The sequence below is a fragment of the Pseudopipra pipra genome, chromosome 6 (genome assembly GCF_036250125.1).
Source record: "Pseudopipra pipra isolate bDixPip1 chromosome 6, bDixPip1.hap1, whole genome shotgun sequence".
In the NCBI taxonomy this organism is placed as follows: Eukaryota; Metazoa; Chordata; class Aves; order Passeriformes; family Pipridae; genus Pseudopipra; species Pseudopipra pipra.
In genome coordinates this window covers 52,517,422-52,542,456 of record NC_087554.1, presented here as the reverse complement: position 1 = coordinate 52,542,456, position 25,035 = coordinate 52,517,422, and the positions used below count along the sequence as shown (strand labels likewise).

The window sequence follows — 25,035 nt, the reverse complement described above, 5'->3', positions numbered from 1 at the left end:
GCTGAAAAGAGCACATGAGAGAGAGATATGTTATGTCCTTTGACTCTTATTGGTTTGCAGATCAGAACATACTTTGTCAACTTGTTCTCCTCCCTCAGAGCCAAAGAAATTAAAGAGGAGAGAGGTACACCCAAAAGAGAGAATGAAAAGAAAGCTCTCTGATCAGATAATGTTTGTATCTGTGATTCTTGGCATATAATTTGCTTCTTAGGACTATGGTCACAGCATCAGTGAGTTTCTGGGTTTATTAAATTATCCATGGCATTTCCCTTTTGGATGAATGTAGAGCTCCAAGGGGACTTCCTTTAAATGGCTGTTTCCTAAAGCAAGATGACTGCTCACAGAATGTTCTCACCCTGGCTGGGTGCCTCTACTATTGGGTTCTGGTGGCATAATGGCAGAGGCTGTCTGGTGGGCCGCCACTCTGTCAGGTACCAAAATCAGTGTCCAGATACCCAGACCTATGGGCTCAGTGCAGAGACCTCTCCAAAATCAACTGTAAGCTTTCAGAATGTCTGGTGCTGAGCATAAGTGAGACGTAGGAGACAAAAATGACCTAATCTTGGACCTAAAGTTTCTTTCTCAAAGCCTGTTTTTTTTCCACAGATATATCCTCCTGTCTTTTCCTGAAACATGTGAATAGCCAGTCTCCAGACTCAGCACAGAGCCTTTCTTCAGACAATCCTATCTGAGTTGGGTCCACAAGGAAGGAGAAGGCAATCCAGAAGCATTTAACATGCCAGGTAGTAGTCACAGTTCACATTAAGTAGCCCATAATGTCTTTATTTCTCACAATAACTGTTAAATTTAAAAGGGTCCTGAATTTCCCTGATAGTAGATGGTAGATGAGCAGCTGATAAATAAATGAATAGAAATATATATCCAGCCTCCACGAGCAAACACTGCACCAAGAAAACCTCAGAACAGTAACAGCAAAAAGGGCACTGATATTCAAAAGGATTCAAAGTGCAGAATTTGGCCTCTCATTTCAAATGCATTCAAAGCTGTGGATGCTCACAACTGAGATTCCATTTTGGCCTCTTTAAAGCCGAAGAGTTATGTTAAAAAATTGAAACTGAATTGCTTAAATTCAAGACTTTTCTCAGTCAGACATTTCATTTTGAAAAAATAAGATATGAGCCTTTGTTTGTATCTCGCATTGTCAAAGGCATCCTAATCTCAGTATCACCTCCAGCTCATTAAGTCACATTTTCACCCCATTTATACATGGGCCTTGCCCTGTGGTTTAGTAGAGTCGTCCATATGGCTCTAGAGAAGCAAATTAGGGTCTAACTTTGTGAGAAATTGCATTTTTGCAGGCAAAGTGTTCTCATCTGTTTCTCTTCATGGCAGCGCACCAATATATCCATACCATAATTTTAGTCTTTCTGTATGTATTACCTGAAGTACTTCATCATATTTAAAAATTATTAAAGAAATCCTAGGTGTCTCCAAGTTCTAACATTACAAGTATTTTCCCCAGGGCACTTGATTACAGTAGAATTTTTTTTTAATTTGCAGAACTCAGAAAAGTCAGAAGATGGCAGCAGCTCATTCATGCATTAAACAATCCCTAAATCTCATGAACAGAACAGCTCTTCCTTAAAGTTATCTGAGTTATGCAACCACCTAAGTATAAAGATTGATAATTTACTAAGCACACTATTTCTGCTTATCCAGGTTCTACAGTCATTAAAGTTATTATTTCTCATATTATTTTGCTTTTTTTTTTCATTGTCATCAGTGCAGCGGAGAAATTTGCAAGGGTGAGGGAAAGTACATTGTCATGGAAAGAGTTTTTAGATGGATATTCTTAGTTATAGACATATATTTTCAGGATCCCTAAATTTTCTTCCTTATTTTTTTTTCTAATTTGCAAATATCACATTAGGAAAAATAGAAATAAGATGTTTTTGCTATTTACAAATAACATGAGATGTGAAGAGGAATTGGTTTTGCCCCTGCTTTTACAGTTGAATGTTTTTTCTTACTGTATGCTAATCTTCATACCTCATCATTTTAACACCATAAGCAGTGGGATCTCTTCTCTACAAAGATTTAATAGCATTGATGTTGCAGCAATGACCTATATTACTAAATTTTCTCTACCTTCAGAAAATATATCATAGCACATTTAAAGTATGGCACAAAGGGTTAGCATAAATAATTAAACTAAATTACAGCCAGCAAAAACCCAAGGCGGGCCAGACGCAAGTAGCCTCAGAAGAAATCTAGTGTAACTCCATTGCTGTCAGTGGAATTATTCCCAAATGACACTGGCGTAAGGGATGCAGAATCTGGCATCCTAGCTTTTGTAACACAACCTCCTTGTTGTTATTCAATTAATTCACAAAATTCAATCAATTGCAATGGGCCACCCAGCCACTGGAGTAAAGAAAAGAAAATCTATTGTATATGATATTTCTTTGATCAACTATGTCTGAAAGTCCATTTCCCCCTCCCACCCCCCAGCAAAAGAATGCATCAGAGACGGGGCTGACACTGTGGTGTGGGCAGCTGATATTTCCCTCCAGCCTCATTTGTATTGCTTTATTGACACGTTAATGACAAAGTACATCCCCAGGTCCTACGAAGTACAGAACAAGTCAGAGAAATTAGAATAATACCTAGTCCTAATTAGAAGCCAGGTATCTGCTTGACATGCTCTCTTGTTGTATTTAGCTTCAGATACTTGTACTTTGATTGATTGCCTGGTTGTTTGATTGATTGATAGAGAGGCTTCACCGAGCTCATAGACACACACATGAAGGAAGCTTTTGATGTCAATATGAACAAAGATAATGATAGACTTACAAACAATGCCTAATGCTGAGTCTATGTATTAGGCATAATGCAAATAGAAAATGTGCCCGGGACTGTTCTAAGAGCAATGAGAATAGAAGGAAGACGTGTTGTGTATGATTGAACCTCATAGCTACGGGCAAAATCGTACTGTCAGGAAGATTTGCAGGTGATGTTTCTGATTGCCTGAAGATCTCTGCATATAAGCAGGGCAACTGCATTTGCAGCATCACAAACACTGTTTTAGAAATGGGCTTCTAGAGCTGGTCTGCTCCAGGAGACAAGGGTTTATCCAGAAAGGAGTCAGATTGATTTTCTGTATGTGATGATCACAAATGTATTTCTATATGGGTGCTAGGGCAGTAATTGATAACAAGGTTCAGTGTGCTACAGGCAGAAATGATCAGCAACACACAGAACTAGAGGGCAGCAGATTCCTCTTCGCATTCCCCCCCCCCATCTGCCCCCAAATAAAAATGTTTAACAACAAATAGAAAACCACAAAAACTTTAAGGGGCACCTTGATCCTCAAATGCTGCTGAGACCATCTTTCTCTGACGCCTTTGATCTGTACTCCCCTCCTCTGTTCTGCACAGTGACAAATGCACTGCACACAGGGCACAGAGTGCAGCACAGCAGGACAGATCCTTTTAGCTAGAGCTGTGCAAAATGTTCATAGCAGAGCCCCAAATCACAAGCAACTTGCCTGGCTTCAGGTTTCAGTGCAAACTTGGAACTCAGACCATGTTTGTCAAAAGGCCACGTTTCCTGAGATTTGCTAACCCTTTGAGAAATTTCTCTTTTTCTTTCCCTTGCACTCTCTTTTTCTCTCTTTCTAATCTGCCTGAATTTCTAAAACTATTTCCACAGTGTTTAAGAGCTAGAAGGACTCACAGGTTTGGATTAAAAAACCTGCCAAAAGTACTCTCTCATGGTGTCAATTTAAAACCAGGGGAAAGTAGGTGATTCATTCCAAGAAAAAGAAACAAAACAGCAAACAAAAACAAATACCTCCTCCCCCCACCAAAAAAAATCCAAACAAATAACTCAAAACACCTATCAAAAAACAAAAAAACCCCGACATACATTCTCTTCGGTCTTGCAAATTTGTGTACCACAGATTTGGTTCATTAAACAGTTTGAACATCTTTGCAAGTGTTTCAGTAATCCTACTGATTGCCAGAGTGTTAGGGCCAAAACTGGATTTTTTGAACCCCAAAAGTCAAACCAAAACATGGTTGTGTAATTCCTTTGCAGACCAAACTGAAATCAATCCCTGTGAAATGACATCATGTTTTCACACAGCTCTTTTTTTTCCCAGTGTTGTGTTTAGATACACTTTGTATCACCTTGCTCTTACATGATCCCTCACTCAAAGGTCTCACATCACTTTGAAGAGATTTTCTGAGTAATTAATTGAGATGTGGTCAAACAGAAAGTTAGTGCTAAGGTTTCAACCTGGGTCTCCTTAGAGCCTTAAACTCAAGCTCATCTGCCTTTTCTGGCAGAGTGCTGTATAGTTCAGTTTGTGCCAATGACAGTTCATGATTCCGCTTGCATATTTAAAGAATAGGTGAGTGATCTCTCTCTGGACATACCTTATGTGCTCTGGTGCACATAATATCAAGTGGCATATGAATTCGGTACAGTGATATGCACTTTTTCAGAGCTTTTTGCATGATATCTGAAGCATCTACCCTTTCAGTACCTAACAAAGAGGCTGGAATTTATGCACAGATTACTTAACATCTTCAGTTCAAACCAGACTTTTAAGCAATGTGTGAAGTTATCACACAGTGATAGGGGATGCTTTTGGTTTTCATTGGCCAAGACTCATGAATTTCAGAGAACCTAACACTTCCACAGATGCTCCATGGACAAGATCACTGTTAAGTTAAACACCTCTTGTGTCCTGATACAGATGTCAAGCTTGCTTTACAAGCTTGAAAGGACATTTAAAACAAAAGAAGGGAAAATAATGTCTTAGGCTAGTGCAGGTTCAGTTGAGTCATTATGTTTTAATGCCCAACCCTTGTTTATTTTCTGTTTCTCTTTGGAGATCTTTTGCCATGGAAGGTTAAAGATTACTGAGATAACTAACAATAAATGTGTCTGGCGTTGTGACTTTTGACCAATAATTATAACTTGGATTGACTGAAATGAATCTGTATCCAATTTTATTTTACATCCTATTGCAACAAAATCGACAAGGGTGTGAATTAAAACCTTAGCCCTGTTGATTAACATCAAAATGGGAATGGACATTTCCCTAAGATTTGACAGCCTGACCCCTTCTCTTTTATCAGCAGTGTGGACTGCAGTGTGCAGTAATTGCTTAACTGCTCCTTTGCCCGTTAGGACTCAAACTGGCTTTAGAGTGGACTTGAGAAATGACTCAGAGTTTCAACAGACACACCCAGTTACTGGCTTTGTACTACACTAAACGCTTTCCAATAGAACATATTTTTTGAAAGAAAGGCTGTATATTGCTCTCTGTAGACCCGAGGGCATATATTCACTCACAATGTAGGTGCAGGTTGAACGATAACTGTGCAAACTGCTGTCTCACACCCTGCCAGCCTGCTTCAGTCCTACTCTGAAAGGGTGCCTGGAGTGGGGAGAAGTGCCCCTCTCTGTGTAAGCCCCAGCTGACTTCTGCAGCCACTAGTTAGCAACAGGGATGCTTACACAGAGGTAGTGCCCTCATGCCCTAAGTACGTCAGAGGTTGGAGCTGCAGGTGGACATCAGCACACTTCCTGGTGCAGAGACCAAGATTAGGTGAGATTTGCATAGGTGATCAGTCATTAACAAGAGTCATAGCTTTGCTGGTCTACACTGAAAAGAAGCACCTTACAGCCCTTCCGGCTTAGGGAGCTTTATCTAAGCCAATCCCAGAACTGGTCATGTCTGAGGTAGCAAGTGGTTTATTGAGAGCAGCCATCAGAGGTGGGTAGTTACAAACCAGGGTTATGTTGGACCCAGTAACTGAAGCAAAAAGCATCACAAATTCTCATCGCCAAACCATCCTCCTGCCCAAGCCACACAATCTTCACTATTCAGCGCAGGAGCCAACACTCTGGTCCTGGTCAGAGGCATATTGCAAAAATAAACATAAATTATTCAATATATGCTTTCTCCCACTCACAAATGTTGAAACAAAAGAGCTTGACAAAAATAAATGAACTTGTTTTCCAAAGTTCTTCTTGTCTTTTTTTTTTTTTTTTTTAAATACAAATTAGGTGATTCTTCAACCAGAAAAGGTTTAGAAGCACTGTCTTCCACAATCAAACATGTTTATTAAACAGATTATTATCTTTCCTGCTTTAAGTAGTTTCTGGCATTTTGGTGCCACAGAGGAAGAACAGCAGCAGATTTAGTTATTAATAATATGTTGTCATGACAATTTTCCTTGCAATGTTGGGAAAATGCTCTCAGTAGCATTGTAGGTACAGCCAACTTTCAAAGTAGTTGCAACAGATGATTTCTTAGGGAAGGGTGATAAGGGGTAGGACTTGCTCTCTGTCAAAGTTTGAAAGATTTTTTGGGAGGCAAATGGTGATCTTGCTTGCATTTGTAATTGTTCACTCATGTATATACCTTTGAGAATTTCTAAGATTTTTTTGGTATGAAGGAGAACACAGCATTCATAATACAGTGAGAGTCCTGTTTATTTTCAAGGTCATAAATGCCAAGCAATTTCAGAATGATCTTTGAGTACTTTTTTTTTCTCTTTTTTTTTTCTCCCAATCTTGGACTCAAGAATTCAATGACAGAAATTTTCAGACAAAACCCCTGCAATTCTCTGGAAAGAGGTCCATTTCAGAATGAAAAATGTGCTAGAAATTTTTCTGTTTTGAAAAGAGGTATCATCAAAGCGGACAGAGATAAGAAGGTGGTTGTGGATTGGGTTTTCATCATCCCTAAGCTCCATGCCATTTTTAAGGAAAAATATTGGATATTAGACAACTGTGACTTCAGTCCCATTAAAGGAGTTTACATTAGAGGAAGTACTTTCAGACAAGAAGAATTACATTTGAAACTATTTAGATGCCCACTGTATTTGGGTTAAGGCGGCTGCTGAGACATAGAGGTATCTCATCTTACCCCATGGCAACCACACCATTTAAAATGGGAAGCAGAGACCACCCTTCAAAATCTTTGCCTGCTCGCTGCACATCATCTCTGCACAGTGCACTGCCCCCAGGTAATCAGATACTCTGGTTTTCCAGTTAGTCTACTTTATATGAAAAATAAATATCCATTGAAGTGAAGGAGGAGAGCACCCGCACATGATGAGGGGGAGAGAGACTTACTCTGCTGCCAGCGATTAGTGCACTAATGTGAAATAAGGAAGAGAGGTCCAAATCTCTGGGCAAATAAATATTTTATTATCTACAACAAGTGGAAGGGCTTCCGCAAGAGAAGTCTTGCTGGTGGAAACGGAATACAGCGGATTGTGCCTCTTCTCAGGGGAAACCTGGCCTTGAGCTCAGGCAGGATGGGAAAGAGGAAAGCAAACCTTCCCTTCTGTGTTGCAACTCTATCCAGGGGATATGGGAGGAGACTTTTTCTTCTTTCTACATAGTTTTTATGAGAGAACGATGACCTGCTTTAGGCTTCTAAAGCAGCCCCTAATTTCAAATAGAGATGGATCCTTATCTGCTTTTGTGGGGCAGGAGTAAGGCCTATTTCCTCTTCCTAGCAGAAATACCTCTGTTTTCAGAAAAAATAACCCATCACATCATAAATCACTTCCGGCAACCAAGAGATGGGCATGGATGTGGCAACAAGCAGTGGGTGAACCCTCCCATAGCAAAACTGACCCCAAGAGGCAACTCGTGCCCCCACTACCCAGAGAGGCAGATACAGAAACAGCAGCAGGATCAAGAGGAACTTTTGTGTTTGCCCAGTCACACTCCCATGACAAAACACCTCAGGGCTTGTCCCAACCACCAACCCATCAGCCTTGCTAGGGACAATAGCAAGGTACCACAACAGGACACCCTGGGCACACTGAGCTGTTTTTGTTGTTGCCCAGATTGGTATTCCATTTACTCCTAAGCCAAGCTGGCAGGTTTAATCTGATCTAAGTGAACAGTTAATATCAAATGAACATTTCAGTATAAAGTGTGTGCCACCTCCTTGCATCTGAGGACATGGGAAGGTCCCTTAGGTTTCTGAATTTCTCTGTTTGCATGCATGGATACACAAGGACAGCACTGGACTGCAGCCTCCCTTGAGCATGGAGGAGACACAGAATCTCTAAATAGGGAAGTGATACAGGGGCAAACAGCATCAAAGAGGTACTGATAACCTGTCCAGGGAGGTTTTATGCTTTTTTGGTGCTTAGGGCCTTCTGCTACATGGCACTGATGTGTGACATTGGCAGAAAAAGCTCCTTAGCCCTCTAGTAATCTCAGAGATGAAGGAGGGAAAGTTCTTAGCATGGAGCTTGGGAAAATGTTTCTTTTGGAGAGATAAAAACCTTTTTGTATATCTTCAGGATGCTTTTGGGGAGAAGAGGGCGGGCTCTGTGTGATAGGTGGTGTTAGTATTTTACAGCAGGTCCTTGTGTCTTTGGGCTTTCTGGGTACACGGGAAGGGGAGACAGAGGTCTTGCTTCTATCCTTCGTACCTGGAGGAGAACAATGCTCTACTGTCTTGGCAGAAGGGAGGACTACTGTTAGATATGTAAGGGTAGGGTTTATGAGTACTGATAAGATAACCCAGTTTAACCTGAGTAGCCCCAAGGTGCTGTATGTTAAGACTATTTCAGTTTTAGCTCCAAGCTGTACATCTGCAGATGGCCATGAACATTTCCTACCACCCCAGGAAACCAGGCTGATTGTGGCAGCGCTGCCCAGATATGCAGAGATGGATAGACTGGCTTACAAGCTCCTTGGACTAGCCCTGAAATGGCTGTCTTACAGGAGTTTGGGGACCTCAGCACCTAGCTGTCACAGAACCCATAGCAGCAAAAATATTCACTGTACACCAACACCGCGATTTCTGGTATTGCTCTGGGAGGAGGAGGTGATGGCCTTTTCCTGCCAAAAAAAGTTTTAAGCTCTAAAAAAATTGTAGACATAGTTGTGATCCTAGCCCATGTCAGAAGGAAGAGATGATGGAAATATTTCTGACAACCACGGACTGAAATGGCTTCAGAAGAACTAGGCCTCTGCATCTAGGAAAAAATTGACAAAGGTATGCACTCCATGTCTTTGCCTCTCAAACCTTGGGAAGAGGAGCATCAGCAAGGAAAATGCTTTCACATGCAGGTAGCAGTTGCCTGAGCAAGAAAGGGATGGCTGAAAGCAGGCGTGGTGGATGGGTGCAATAACATAGTGAAATCAGGTATCGTGTAAAGCACAGGATGCTAAGGTGCGCTGAGGAATCCCAAACAGTGTAGCACAAAAAGCTGTGGGACAGACCTTACAACAAGTGGTACTTCATCTGGGATGTGGTTGCAGGTTCCAGTAGCATCTGGAAACCTGAAATGCCCATGGTGAATGCAGCCCAGGGAGTCTCTCACCTGATTTTTCTGCTGCAGTGGTTTCAGGATGGTGGAGGTCCCAGCTGCAGGACCGACAGGCATTTCTGAGGGGAGGATCAGGTTGCAGCACTGCAGCAGCTGACGCACACAGAAGATGGTTGAGGTCAGCCTGTGCTCCCATAACATATGGTTGGGCCATGATGGATTGCAAACACTATCTCTACTGTGCAGAGCAACTGCAGGCATTTAAACTTCTGTGAAACTTTTATGGCAGTGTCTTTTTACTGTTTTTCCAAGCCATGCTAGCACCAGGTATGTTGGAGGATTAAAGCATACCTTGGGTACCTGAACACTACCCACTGCCTTGTGGCTAAGGAGTGGAGAAATGTCCAGGACATATGGTAAACGTTACTCACCAATAACACTTAAGTTTCTAAAACCTACCTGTGTGGTGGCTAAACACGCATCAGGTGACATGGGGTTTGTAAGGATGAGTCATGTTTTCAGTAAAAAAGTGATAGACTTGGAAAGAAATGGACAACCTCTCAGGCACACAGCTCCTTCCTCCAGGCAAAAGTGAGAGCAACAAACAACAAATGTATCCCTCAAATCCCACCATTTCCTCTAATGAAAGATTTCAGCTCTCCCTGCACAGCTTTCCTTTCTTATATTTTTATCAGGGTTATAAAACTACAAAATCCAGTTTGGCAGTGCCATGATGTGATGTGACTGCCTTTGCAAACACATTGGTAACCCCAAGCAGAAGGCGTTGATATGTCACCAAACACGCTGCTCCTGGTGTCGTCCCGGGCAGAGCTGTCTCAGAGATGCCATCCATCGCTGAAAGAGTTAAGAACATCTTGTCAAGGATATGCAGTTATCTGGAACTTTTGTTTATACAGAGAGGCAATAAAACATTCAGCGCCTTAGACCAGTGTAAGAAGGGTCAATACAAGCTCCAGCAGTTGTATATAAATTAACCTTTTAAGTGTGGCCTAATCCATAATGATTCATTGACAGGAATTATTCCAGAAGGCTGAGCTGCAACAAATTGTAGCAGTTGTGGCTGACTACAGTATCTCACAGCTGCTGAAAACTCAGCTGCCTCTTAAGATGAGGTAACTAAGGGAACATTTTAAAAGGCTTTGACAATGTATTTCCACAATACTTGTTAGAACTAGGACGTCTCCAACGATCTTATGTTCCTAAAGTACAAGGAATCTGAATATATACATGAAGGATGTTTTGAAAGATTTTTGCTTTTGCTGTAGCGCTGACAGAATATGAAAAGGATGCTTCACTCCTACACACTGGAGTGGTCACCCAAGAGAGCTCATTTCTTCTCCTCAGTAGGATTTAGCCAGGATAGTGCAATGAGCGTATGAGCTGAGAAGCCTGCAGCGTATTTGCAATTGTCAGAATTAAAAGTGAAGGAAGACAAAACAACCTCTCCCCTCCCACCCTCTGTCAAACATGCCTAATGAATAGCTCTACATGCACTGTATCAGAAACCCCAAACGTTGACGGCGATGCGAGGCACTAATTTGTTAGTTATCATATCTGACAAATTGTCATCATGGTTCCACTCTTTCAGAGGGTGTTGTGCGTGTGACCCGGGGAAGGGCTCTCAGGCTTGAGCTAATGGGTGTGCAACTTGGAACAGAAGATGATGTGCCAAGATGGGAACCACAGAGTGGGCTGCCAAAAAAGAACAGTATAATTATCTGTGCATAATTCACGGCCGGAGAATAAGCTTTCCTCCAAAGTTGTCTGCAGTAGAGCTGTACCAGATTCGTGGCTTTTTCAGTGAGTATTCACAAAGTAGTGACAATCTGTGCAGAAATGTTCACTTCTCCAAACCTTTTTTTTTTTTTTTAATTGGACTAAAATAGATATTTCTATAGCACTCTGCTCTCAGGACTGGTCTTTTAAGATAAGTGATGACTCACAGATGTATATTCTTACTTTCTTGAATAGTTATCACTCCCCTCACCCTACCTAATCCCTTCACCAATGGGAGTTGAAGAAAAAAACCTCTGCAAGGAAAAGCACTATAAATACAAACTATTACAAGAGCATTGGTTCATTGGATCTTCAGTGTTGCTGCTATATTGTGAAAACGGTGGCCTTAGTTCTCAGATTCTCAGGACAAATACTTGGACAGTATATACCGATCCAAAGGAAAATTCCCTTTAATTTTTAGCACTTTTAGGCAAGATGACTTGCCAGTTCAGGTTCTGTTTAGCAGATGGCAAGATATGAACACACTGGTGAGACTGCATGTATATAGCCCACTTCTCCTTCAGTTATTATTGGACTGTATGAGGGTTATTTGATTCTTTTACCCTGGTCAGAGCAACCACCTCTTCATCCATGTTATGGAAGATGGATATTTTGTCTCAGCAATAAGTAAAAGCTCATTTTATAAACTGTACTCATTTTCTAGAAGGAGATTCAGCTTCACAAAGAGAAAACTCAGGAAATTCCTTAGCTAGTAAGTCCTTCTGGAGGAGGTCAGGGTGAAGGACTGAATGTCCTATAAAGTCTATTCTAAATGGGAGGGAGAAGGCTCTTGCAGAAAGGCAAAGAGATGGAAAATGTTCCCATAATTGCTGGCAAGGAAGATGCAGATTTTGCTTGGGCACATTTCTCTTTGAAAGCTGATCCTGTTTTGTAAGGGTAGACAAGGAAGAGTTGCCAGAATCATAGGACAACAAAGTTTGGAAGAGCTGGCAAAATATGTGGAATTGGATTAAATTTGACAAAATGTCATATTGCTTTAAGGCTCCTCAGGGTGTCCTGAACCAGTTTTGCTCCACGTAGTGCAGATTTCCTGTAAAGCTTTGGCACCACCATCTCTATCCTGAGCTGCTCAAAAATGTTGCTGTGTCCGTGCTGAAGCTGCAGGGATCCCATCTCACAGCAATTTTCCCAAAGAATAGGTGCTGATCTCCCTCTGGTCTATATGTAGGAAACTCCCCAAGGAAAGTTCTGGGGTTGCAGGGAGCTTGTGGGCATGTGCGTGGGGGCTGTGCCAATCCAGGGGTGCTTGGGCAAAGCTCACTGGGTCCAGCTGGAGGCCAGGGGGGACAGTGCTAAATGGACATCAAAGTTTGGATCTGGAAGTAATGTAAAGAACAAATGTGCTTTCCAAGCCCCAGCTAGCTGTTTCTGGGCCTGGTTGTGCAGGATAATGCTTGTGTACTTGTGGTGTAAGCCTACACTATGTCACTGCCTTGTCTTTGCTTACTTTGATAATTTATAATCATAGAATGAAAACTCAGGACAGGAGAAAGATGTCCTGGTTCTGGCAGTGTGCTTCAGTCAGTGGGATAGTTTATAATTTTAAGCACATGCTTAATTGCTATGCTGGATCAGGGTGCAACTTTCTTGGTAGATACTGTAAGAGTTTCTGGGAACGCTCTTGGAAGGAGGAAACAAAAACATTTCCTCTATAAATGTTTGTGGAAAATGAATAAAAATGTGTGGGTATGCAATGAAAACGAATTTCCACTTCTTTATAGAGTTCACCAAAAAATCCGACGTAGCAATGAGAACCTAAGCTTAGATGAACAGTGAGGAATGAGCTCTGCAGTTTATTAAGCTGAGTGAGGAAACTTTGGGGTACAGACACATTCTGCAGTTTTCACTCATGTAAGTATCTTTCTCAGACTGACCAACTGCCCAGACAGTATCAGATTGTAGCTACTTAGGGGGCGTCTCCTGGAAGCACCTCAGGAATTGGATGGTGCCATACCCAAGTCTGGTCTGCTGATAACCAGATGACTTCAGTTTCAGAGACCTCAACCTGAGAGCTTTCATCGGGATTGCATTCACTGAATTGAAATAAAAAACAAACAAACAAACAAACAAACAAACAAACAAAACTCAAAAAACTACTGGAAAATCAGGTGCATACGTGTAACCAGTCCCAGCATTGATCTAACGTAAATGGTAGCACTTATGAGGCAGATAATCCAGCTTCTCATTGATCTCGGCAGTACTAGTAGGGGGCAATATTTACATTTGGTGAATTGCTCTTGGACAAATTTTCTACACGGTACTAAATACAAAGAAGCTTTCCATTAACACCAGGAGAGCAAGGCTTTGCATTCATCTATTTCTTCATTTTTTTAAAAAAATACATGTCCTGATTTTCTATTCTCTTGCTGCTCTTATACTAAGAGAGCTGTACTGAGTAAAGGTAAGTAGCAGCTACATCAAAGGCTGCAGTAGAGAAGATTTGGACTCTGAATATTTGCAGCAAACAGCAGAGTTTTCCCCTTTTCTAAGTATAAAAGAACAATTAATTATTATCCTTCCCCCAGCAAAACAAAGCAAAATCAATATTCTTCCCATGGTCATTTCTCTGAGCTTCCCTCTTTCCTAAACACTCTCACCTCATGCTATCTCCACACTGGAGATACTCTACTCTTTTGATGAAGAAAGGAGGAAAACCAGCATTTTTTTGTGGACTAATTCTTTGGATGCATTTTAGGCTAAGATGAATTGCACCGTGTCTGCTTCTCTCCAGGTATGACAGAGTTCAAAGCCTGCCAATGTGTGTGTGAAAGTGCACAAGTCCTGCCAATTGCATCTAGGCAGTCCCATGATGTCTGTCCAGTTTTATGCTGCTGGCTGGTAAAGGTCTTGATCCCTTACTGTGCTCAAGATGAGGGCGAAAGCACAAAGGAGTTGCTGTCCCTGCATGTCCCATCCCACCTGGCAGCAGCTCAGGGTACTATGCTGGATGATGCCTGGCTGGACACTTCTGACCTACTCCTGGGAACATGACAGGGAAACAAGAATTGCAGGACAGAAGCGTTTATCAGCACCAGGAAGCCAGTGTCTGCAGCGTATCGGCATAAACAAAGAAACTGTCTTAATAGAGAGCCACACCTAGAAGTACTATAGCCCTCTCATGGGACCATACAGCATGTGGCACATGAACCCAGGTAGTGAACCCAGAGCAAGCAAGGAAAAGCAAGTTTACAGAGCACAGAGAGAAAGAGAGCAAACTAGTAATGTGAAGGTAGACACCCTCCCCACACCCCCCAAACCCCTGTATAATAGCAGGAAAGCCAGAACCAAGTTTGTAAGCAGAGCTGACCACGAGAGATAAAGATGAGAAAATGAAGGTAAAGATTTTTACTGTCTCACTGGGAATTAAAGGACAAGAAGCAAGTGAGATGCTATTGCCAGGAATAATGCCTGAAACACTGGAATAGCTGATAAAGGTGTTTGATTAGAATCATGACCCTGCAGACAGAATGAGGCTCTGGAGAAATATTGTATCTTTTACCCCACTTCAAAAAGCAGGAGCTGAGATAGACACCTGCCTTGCAGAGCTGGAAAATCTATAGCTCTGGAGATGTTAAACACTCCCTAAATGGAACCAAGATCATCTGTAGGACGAGTCCCTCTTACAAAAATGTATAAAAAGAGGAGATCTAGCCCTAGAGAAACACCTCCAGATATCAAGGGCATAGCTAGCCATCCCAGGGAAAGGTCAAACCAACACAGCAAAGGAAGGCAGTGAGCAGGAGGGAGCAGCCTACCAATAATGCCGGCAGCGAGGGCCAGTGTGGGAGCTCTGTAGTGAAACGACAAGAGAGGCTGAAAGAAAAATGCCTGGCAAGGGTAAAGATGCAAGAGAGGTAAAGAAACAAAACATTTGCTTCAATCCTGCAGCTCTCTGAGGAATTAAAAAGAGGAATGCCTTCCAGATACCCACAGCATGGCTTCAGCAGCAGGAGGGACTTTAGGAGTCCACATACCTGTCAGACTGTGGCCACCAGCCTTCAGGCCCCACGTCTGTCCTTACATCAACAGCCAGGTCAGAGGCAGCTGGATCATGAAGCTGTGATGTCGTTGAAAGCAGTGATAAGAAGCAATTCATTCTAACCTGGAGATATGTGACCACATCATGGTGATGTACAATAAAACCACCTTGAGGTCAATGGGCAATGCAGGCTGTTGATAATAAATCTGTGAAACAAGAGATGTTATTGCTCAGAGTTTATAACAGTTGACATTCAAGATCACCACCCAGGGCAGAGCATGGGGCAGTGCACAGCTTTCCTCCGGTCACAGTACAAACCCTCCATACCCTCCGCTTTTATGAGGAGACAGACAGTCTCTGTGGGCCACATCCAGGATTCAAACAAGACTAAAGGGCATAGCTCTGCTCCCTGTACCATGTCAGAAAAGATAACATTGCCCAGAGAATCTGGCCCAGACATTGTCTGCATTGTGATCAGAGACCTCCTGACTGCTTGTTCCTGTGCGTTGTGTGTAAAGGGTAAAGGGGAGATAAAATATTTTACCCTGACCTGGTAGCTTTGGGTCCTCAGTTTCGGACATGCTTGAATGCCTGTGCAAGGTATCAGACAGAGATGGATCAGGTCCAAAGCTTCTAAGTTCCTGTTTCAGAAAGTGCATTATATATTTTACAATAGACCTTACACTGCTAATTTATATAATCATCAAAAATTATTTCTTCAGCTTGTATTTTTAAGAGATAGCTAAATTTGTGGTTTGCCTGCTGTGCCAAGAACTTGGCATATGGCCATATGCTTTCACACATCTCCTTGCAGACAACGGGGTTGAAATCTAAAACCAGTGGTGCCATCCTACAGCTGAAGTAATTCCATCTACATGAGCTCAAGCGCAATCACAGTGGGACCAACTGCCTCTTTGTTTGGCATCAGGATGTATAAATATCTGTCACTTCCTATGCAGGTATCTATATATTTCAAAGTAACTGACATGTTAGAATTATCAATAAAATAACAGTAAATGAAAGATAACTTACACAATAATCATCACTTCCTGACAGCTGAACTTTCAGAGAAGTCAGCTCTGCCCTTCTTTTGATGAAAATGAGTAACAAAACCTTACCAATGTGAAGTTTGTCTCTAACTATGAAAATAACTCAGCTGACCTGTGTTAAACACTTTGTGAGAATTGTTGGGAAACAGCAAGAGAGAAATAAGCAGAAATTTTAAGCTGGACATTCTTTCCAGTAGATATTAGACAGCATGGATGACCTAGCTTTAAAAGATGGCCTCATTGAATATCTGCTTTTTTATTCCACTACATACTAGGTAAAGCATAAAACACATATTTAAACACGTATTTCTTTTGTAAATACAACTTTTGAGGTACAGCTTGAGACAAGACATCTGTGCAGCAACTGTAGATAAAAATACAGTTGCCTTAATTTTCTTTAAAAAGTTATGCTTCACAATATTATGCAATGGGGAACTGCAAATTTTTTGTGCAGGCAAAGTACAAGCAAGATCCAAGAAGACAATCCTATGCAGAAAGTGCCTGCACAGCACAAATCAGTTTCTCGTATACTGAGGACATTACTGCATTCTGCTCCACATAATATTTAGGCTAGAATCTAAGGGAGAGAAAAAAGAATAAGTTTGTTAAAGTAAATGTTGATGTTGATAGTGGTAGTTCTGCCTCTCATTAGTCCCAGCCTCATGCTCTGGCCAGCAATACTTCAATACTTTGAAAAGTATCTATATGTCTCTTAAAAATGTAATTAATACCTCAGAAGGACCTTCAAAGCGCAGAAGTTCCTGGTTGATACCTGTTTCAATGTGAACAGAAAAATACTGGGCGTCCTCTGGTTTGAAGTGAAGATGATAACCAAAGGAGAGGGAGAATGAGGCTAAATACAGTGAAACCAACAGCATGGGAGGCAGCAGTGATAAGGATATGAGGGCTCTGTAGAGATGTGGCAATTCCTTTAGCCCGTGGCAGGAATATCTCTCACTGATTAGAGCTAATTAGGGAGGACGAGGGTTGAGCCTTTTTATCCCCCTCAGTAAACCTGCCTTTGATGAAGACTGGTTATAGCACAGCTCTGGTTCTAAAATGGATTTTGTATGTCCTTCCTTCATTGGTCCATTTAAATAAATACAACAAGCTTTCTAGGTTTCTTATGCACAATAAATCTATTTTGGTTCCTGATGACTGATTTCTTTGGCTCTGTAAATGAGGTGAGAATACCAGTTTTGTTTCTTTTTAGCACTGTAAAGGAAGCCTTGTGTAATTTCATGTGATCTGGAAAAGGTTTAGAAGAGAGGTAAGGAGGTGATTTGGATTCTAAATTCTGCACCTTTTATTGAAGACACCACAAATGATTTATTGAAGAGAAAGTTCAGAAATTTCATGACCAGAAATTGGGAATGACCAGTATTGGGAAAAGGATTCATTTCTCTGTCCTAGCATAGATCAGTGTGTTGGAAGCTGAAACTGGACAAATGCAAGTTGTCAATAAGGTGCCCTAACTTTTTAATATGGGAAGCAACATCTCATTGAAGCAATTCACTTAGGGTGGGTTATTTTGGATTTGTCCTTAAGTCAAGATGGGGTGGCTTTCTACAGTACAAATGGTTTAGTTGCTGGAAAGCCTGGGTGAGGTTCTGGTGCTTGCATTATGCAAGTGGCCTCTAGCCTTCAAACCAACTAATCCAAGCACTAAAGAGCAATGGGCAGAGTTGAAAGGTTTGAATTGCACATGTCCCAAAGACATGCAATTTGAATACCAAATGTCCCAAATGGCCACGAAATGAGCCTCTTTGGGGAATCCAAACATTTCAACATATTCATCAGAAAAATTAAGACCTCAAGCACACAGGAATATGCCTGTGGTAATGTACAGTTAAATCCAAGTGGTACCAGCAGAGTGCAAGCACGTGCACTGTATCAGGGAGCAGCAGACACTTTTGCACAGCACCATGCAATGCAAGTGGCCAGGGAAGCCAAAGCAAGGTCAGTGTTGGGCCAGCCCTGGGCCTCCCATCTGCTTTCCTGCACCAAACCTCACCCACTGACTTCTCATAGATGAGAGGAGCATGGCTGAAGTTTTACCTCTCACACAACCCAACAGGCTTTTACTGTGCTCTGAACTGCTGTGTCCCAGATGATGAGTTTTGTTAGCCAGAGACCCCCAGCTCTGCAAATTTATGCCTTGGTAGATGTGGCCAGCTGGGAACAGTTTCAGGTTCATGCTCTCAAAAGCAGATGAAGCCCAAGCTGATAGAAAAGAGCAAGATGGTAACCACAGGCACTCTTGACTCATGAGGTAAGACTGAGCCCTGTGCATGTGACTGAAGAAGCATTTGCTGGTTTAGTTCCTTTTATTGTGTTTAGTAAAGTGTCCTTTATTTTTTTCTCTCTGCAATGCTGAGCCTTTTGGTTGGCACAGTTTGGGCTTTTGGCACATTTAAATTTTCTTTTTATTTTTTTTTCCCTCTGCAGTTAGGAAAAGCTCTTTTTTTAACTGTGAACTTTTTTTCACATCAAAAAAATCCCAAATCTTAATAAAATCTGAAGGTGGCAGCAATGAAACAGTAGCAAGGCTGTGACTACAGCTTCTAGGGCAGGTTTGCATCACACAATTAAGAGATCCCCAACCCACTGCTACGCTGAGTTTGTAAGGTCACACATCCCAGCAGTTTGGGTTTGGAAGGGTGTGTGGCTGAGTTGGCAGGCCCTGCATCTCCAGCAGGACTGTCCAACCTTGTGATGGGAAAAGCAGTGCTTGCCCACCATGGCTGCCAGCAGGCAGAAGCTGCCCGTGCAGAGCACACAGACATGCCCAGCCCTCCTCAGTGGGTTTGAAAGCCCTTCTGCAAACACCAGAAATGTGTGTATACAGGTGTGAGAGTACCTGCAGGCTTTATCTGTGGAAAGTTGATGTACACAGTTGTTGTACCTCCAGTTGTTTTACTGCGTTCATATTTTATATCCTTATAATATCATCAGAATGTATCATGCTGAAACTGTAAATTGATTTGCATGGGTTGGTCATCTCAGAACAATGTCCATCCTGCAGCAAGAGATACGCTGTACTTCGGTTCAGAGATAAGGCTTGGTTTGTCAGAGGTGAAAGTATTATCACGGGTGTTGCTGGCCCGTACCTACAGTCCAGAGCACCTCACCTCCCCTCCTGCTAGTCCTATGGCTCCTCCTCTGACTTTCCCTGTTGTCAAAGGGAAATGTGGATAAGTTCAGCAAAGTTCACCCACCACCACCAGGAACTGCCCAAGCCACATGGCTGCAATATAGAATGATAAAGCATCAACTGTGGCCATGAGTGACCAGCACAGGGTTAACCACAGTGAAATCCGCCCTGAAAAGTCACTCAGTGAGGTTTTACCCCCAAAAAAAGCACAGAACAGTTCAATAGCCCAGTGAGCTGCTGCAAAGGACAGGGTCCACATGCCTCATAGAGGCTGTTTTTTGAGATTCCTTTCCAGACTGCCTGAACAATTGCAGGTGTGGCAGCAACAACCACCTTAGTGGGGGCTTTGAGTGGATAGAACATCCATCAGCTGCCTAACACCTGTGTCCTCAGCTGCAGTGGGCCCAGAAGGTGCCTAAGTGTCCTGGCTGTGGTGGTAGTGCTTGATTCCCCCCCCAATTGGCTGTGTGATGTTTAGTGGGACAGGAAGTTGAGGGGGTGAGCAGGTCTTCCTGGAGGGCACGGTGGGGGATCATTAGGCAGGGACTGGCAGCGTGCTCCTGCTGCTGCTACTGCTACCATACAGTGCTTCATGGAGGGGATGCAGAGGCGTAGCAGGCAAGCAGCAGGAGAGTAGGATGCCACATGGCGAGGAGGAGGAAAAGAGAGAGGTGGAGGAGTAGGCAGAAGGGAGATTCAGTTTAACATGGCATGCCAGGCCTCCACTGCTGCTTCCCTCCCTCAGGCCTGCTCATCATGAATTTAATTTGCGCATGGGGTGAGGGGGATTTTGTTGGCACAGTTTTATTCTTATTCGATGTGCTCCTTTGCATGGCAAACACTGGTAGTGTGCTCATCGCTGTGCACACAGGGAAACATGGCCTTGGGTGTACTTTAGTCTAAGGCCCTGATTCTGCAAACACATGAATAATTTGAAAAGCAAGAGGACTTACTATTATGCTTAAAATGACACCTGCTTTCATCTTCTCTCTTTCCTTCTCCCTACCAGTATACTTCTGCTTCTGGATAGCTAGTTTGAGCTCAGTATCTCAACTAAAATTTGAATACAGAAAAAAAGAGTGACTCTTTTAAAAATCTCAGTTTAGAGGCTGATCTCATCTACATAGATTCAGTAAAATAAAATCCACTTATGCACTGTCCCAGCTAAGGTTCAATATGTGACACCTTCTCCATCAGGGAAAGTCCGGGAAAGGTCATGTTTCAAATGGCGCTTGATACACAAGGCCATTGCCATTTGGAAAGATTTGTCTTAACCTGAATCAGAAGAATGGAGGTAGGTACTTTGGTAGATGATTGTTTGCTTTGCTTATAGGCACTAACTTGCTCTCTTAAAAAATACTATTTGGGAGAGTATCTATTGAATTCTTGAACAATGCAGTGGAAGGCAGTGCAATTATCTGTAACTCTGAAGGGGAATAAGAAAATTCACAAAAGATAGAATGAGCATATGTATATCTATAGATATACATATATATGTTTAAAAAATAGATTTCAAAAAACATTCCTGGGCTTTGGTGTGGAGGCTCCGAGCAGCAGCAGAGAGCTTCGTCTTCTCAGTAGCTGCAACATCATTACACAAAGACACAGAGACAGGGGAGCCACTATTCAAATGCAGCCCCTCAACTTTGTGACCACAAGTAGGTTCTATTTTGGTCCTTGCTTTTGAGGCTGCTTTTGATGAAGGGATCAGAGTTTTTCAGCTCCCTGCCATTACATGTTGCTGTTGACCTCTACCTGCTTCTAGCTTTTAGAACTTTGTTTCCATTTCCATTTCTTTAGTGTGAAGATTGGGGATGAGATCTGTATTTTTAAAACCTTGGTGCCAACTGCTGTGTGCTGTTGTATTGTGGCTGACTTTTACTTCCCCTATATTTCCTCTTGTGTTTCTAGATCTGAATTGTCCAAAGTATCTGCTGGAGTATGGCCTCTGAACCCATATCTCTTGGTGACCTAAACTGTTGTATGGCAAATCCTGACTTGATCGAATTGGCAACAGAGTCTCAAGAATTCTTTAAGTACCAACAACCACTGATTTCAGTATCAGGTAACCCCCAAATTGAGAATTTGTGCATTGCTTTTCTGTGGCTTGATGTGTCCCTCCAAAATCAGAGTATTTTCTAGACTGCCTTTTTCCTTCCTCCTCTCTGAGCAGACAGTGGTTTTGGTTACCTCGCACTGCTGTTGTATGATCTTCAGAAAACATTTCCAGTGGGCTGTCATAAACCTTCAGTCCTTTTGCATTCTATGTCATCTTTGGGCAGCCAGGGTTACAGCACAGGCTATGGGTAAGAAGCAAGGGAGTGAAACACAGGCAAATTCAAGGGTGTGCAGGGACAGATGCAAACCATGTATGACATTGGGGGAACATACTCAAACTGATCCTCTTCTTGTACAGCTCAGGAGCCTAATACTGAGTAATCACATGACATTTTAATATTGCTGTTTTTTAAAAGGAGAGGTAGAGGTGCTATTGGGAGGTGGGTTTTTAGCAGTTAAGAAAACTGGTTTTCAGCCTCGGTAATCTTGCATTTTTGCTTCTGTCCCACAGCTTGCCTGCGTGACCTTTAAGGGTTATAGGAACACCTTTTATGCCTCCTTTCTCTTATTACTAGGAGAAGATTTCAATCATTACACATCTTTATAAACCACCTGGAGATGCATGTGAGACATAAATGCAAAAGTAATATTATTGGTATCATATTATTATTTTTCCCAAGGAAATCGCTGTTTTCCACATAGCAGAGCACATGACTTCTTGTTTATTGTGTATTAATAGCCTTGTGTTGTGATGGTAAGTAGGACACAGATACAGCTTTTCAGTGATGTACAGTACTCTTTCTTATCTTTAATTAAATGCTATTCCCTTGTACTGGAACGTATTCTGTGATTACACATGTTTACAGTCTCTAAGTAACTTACCATCAAATACACTAATGAAAATCAGTGCCCCAAAGTGACTTGTGTGTTTTGTCTTGTACTAACCAACACCTCTCTCATATTTTATTTTATTTTTTAAATTATTAGTTCCAGTTTCCATTTTAAAAATTAAGGGGTTGCATTAAACACTTTCATATGAATTTCCTCCAACCATCTCTGCTTTTGATCTAGGGACATGTATCTATCTAGCTTTCTGCCCTTCCCCAGAACAGTAACCCCTGGGGATACCATAGAGCATAGAGATGATACAATTTAATAAAGTCACAATAAAACATCCAAGGCCTTTCATACTTTTTCACTTTCTTTAACTCAATTTATTTTTCATTTCATGGACAGAGATTTAGTCCTGGTATTAGTTTATGATTTTGCTGAAAGAATTACCGAACACATACAAAAAGGAAATATTATTTTTATTATTTATTTTGCGCCATGTATACCATAGGAAAAAAAAAAGAGTTGAAATCACTTCAGTACCGCTGTGTTTTTCATTACAAAGTTATTACATATAGAAATTACTCCAAATTATCTGAAATGAATGGAAATTATGAGGTTTAAATTCCCCAGGTTACTGCAAGCACAGCACTGGAAATTTATTTTGTCATCTTGCTGAACATAATTGCTACAACAAAATTTCTTCCATTTTACAACCACAGCATAACTTATTTATACCAGTGTTGTTGTAATTTTACATCAATAAGTTGCATGGGAAGGAGTACACAGGTGGTAATTGAAAACAATAATTTGTAGTGGGGTCCAGGTGGAACAGTTGGCTCAGAGAAGACTTCATTTGCTGCTCTGTAAATACTCTGCTTCTTGGTGGCCTTTGACTAGGGTGCTATCAAACCTCTGCTCCACCCAGCAGTGAGGTGGCCTGATCATCCTAAATCACATTTCAAAGCACAGTGGAGGTAAGAGAAAGAACTGATCTATCCTTGTGTCACTGACTTGCAGCTCATGCGCAGCAGCCAAAAGCGAGGTGCATGGGGAGGTGGTGAAATCACAGCTGGGAAAGTGGGAAGCAAGATCCCAGAGTCAGGACCAGCATCCTTGAAGGAACTGAGTTTGAAGGAAGCACAATCCAAGGCTGGAGCATGTGTGTGTGCGCACACAAGTGTGTACTCGGTGTGTTATGGCCAACATCAGCTGCTGCCCCTGGCTTTCCAGCTCAACCATCTTCAATGAGCGTGGCAAGACAATTGTTGTTTGTTTGTCAGAGGGAATGCTGTTATTTGATCATTTTCAATTAAGATGTGAGTAGTTGCCTGAGACACGAGCAATGACGCTAACATTCATACTTTGCTTCACTCTTTATGAACAGAAATGTGTAATTTGGGTGCAATATACAAGCACTCCCTGGCCAGGCATCCAAACTTCTGCTATCCGTAATTGTCAACAGGAATAATGAAACTGCAGAGGCTGATACTGAACCTAGAAACTGATGAATTTCCCTGTTTGAGTTGTGTTGCCCAACTTAAAATAGTAAAAATAATAATAATAACAACTATGCTAATCTGTTACTATGGATATACTCTATTTAAATAAAATAAAGTAGGAAAAACATAAAGGGATAAAGAAAAAGAATGAATGAATTGCTGCTCTCTTCTGATGTTCAGATTCAGATTTTCATGATTCACAAGAGACAGACTGGAATGTTTCTGTCATGAGTTCAAGCTGAAGATTTCATTGCAACGTTCAGAGCTTAGAGGCCTTTGTTATTTTAAACAATCCAAAGATTTCAAATCCTCTTAAAATCATCTGAGAAAGGAAAGAGAAGAAATCGGTTGAAACTTGCACTTGAAAGCAGAGCAGAGCTGTATCGATCCCAAATTTCAGACTGTGTAAGTTCTGAGGAGCACCTCTGGAGGGAGGAAGGGTTCTTTGTCCCCTCCACATGCAAACCAAGTTGCACATGAATCTCTCTCTCATACAGGGCTATGGTATACACTTCCATAATGGACCAAGTTTTTAAAGTACCTCTTCAGACAAAAATAGCCCTCAATTTCTATGAGGTTTTCAGGGTTTTTTTAAAATTACTTAAAATTTTTTTACAATTAATTTAGTGCTGATTCACGAAACTCAGCTTACTGCAGCAAGCAATGATGACATTTGCTTTCCAAAGACACAAACAATCATTGGATTGAAGTCGTTAGGAAAGAAAGATGTGCCAGCTTTTTTTAAAAAAGCCTCCCCAAAAGCAACAGCGGGTTTTACTCATTTTCCTTCAATTTTTTTTTTTTTTGTAAATAACAGTCCTAAAGCGGGTGCTAGGTGGATGCACAAATGGCATTCATAGTGGGATGGAGTACATATAGCAGATGGGATGTTTGACTCTTATTTATGTTGGATGCTTGTAAAGCATATTATCCTCTACCTTTTCCTGGTGGCATGTACACACAGATGCAGGTGGTCCTTTGCAGGATTAGAAAGGTGCTGGAGAGAATTGTTATCTGACTTTTAGAGAACCCCTCAAGTTACAGATGTAGGGGCAGGTGTGCCTCTCCCTGAGGTCTTGCAAGTGATTTCAGTGAGGTCACAACAGTACCTCTACTGTCAAAAAGTCTGAAGCTTAAACAGACCAAATCCTTTAGGAATAAATGTTTTACACCTACTGAAGAAGGAAAAGATGGACTGATCCTGCATTCAACCCGACTAAAAAAAACCTAAAATGAAAACAGTGTTTTTCTTGTGTTCTGGCTTGCCAGTTCCATGAGTTTTTCTCTTCTGGTTTTTTTTTTTTTTTCCTCTTCTTCTTTTATTTTTGTTTGTTTGTTTGTTGTTCTTGTTGTTGGGATGAAT

At 41.6% G+C, this 25,035-nt stretch overlaps 1 long non-coding RNA gene across 1 annotated transcript; it reads left to right on the top strand.

Moving 5' to 3' along the window:
* Positions 1–586: 586 nt before the first annotated feature.
* On the top strand, positions 587–22,518 carry LOC135416230 (uncharacterized). The gene is made up of 3 exons (XR_010431494.1): positions 587–743; positions 21,193–21,346; positions 21,851–22,518. It is a non-coding gene; the product is annotated as an uncharacterized LOC135416230 (long non-coding RNA).
* Positions 22,519–25,035: the final 2,517 nt, after the last annotated feature.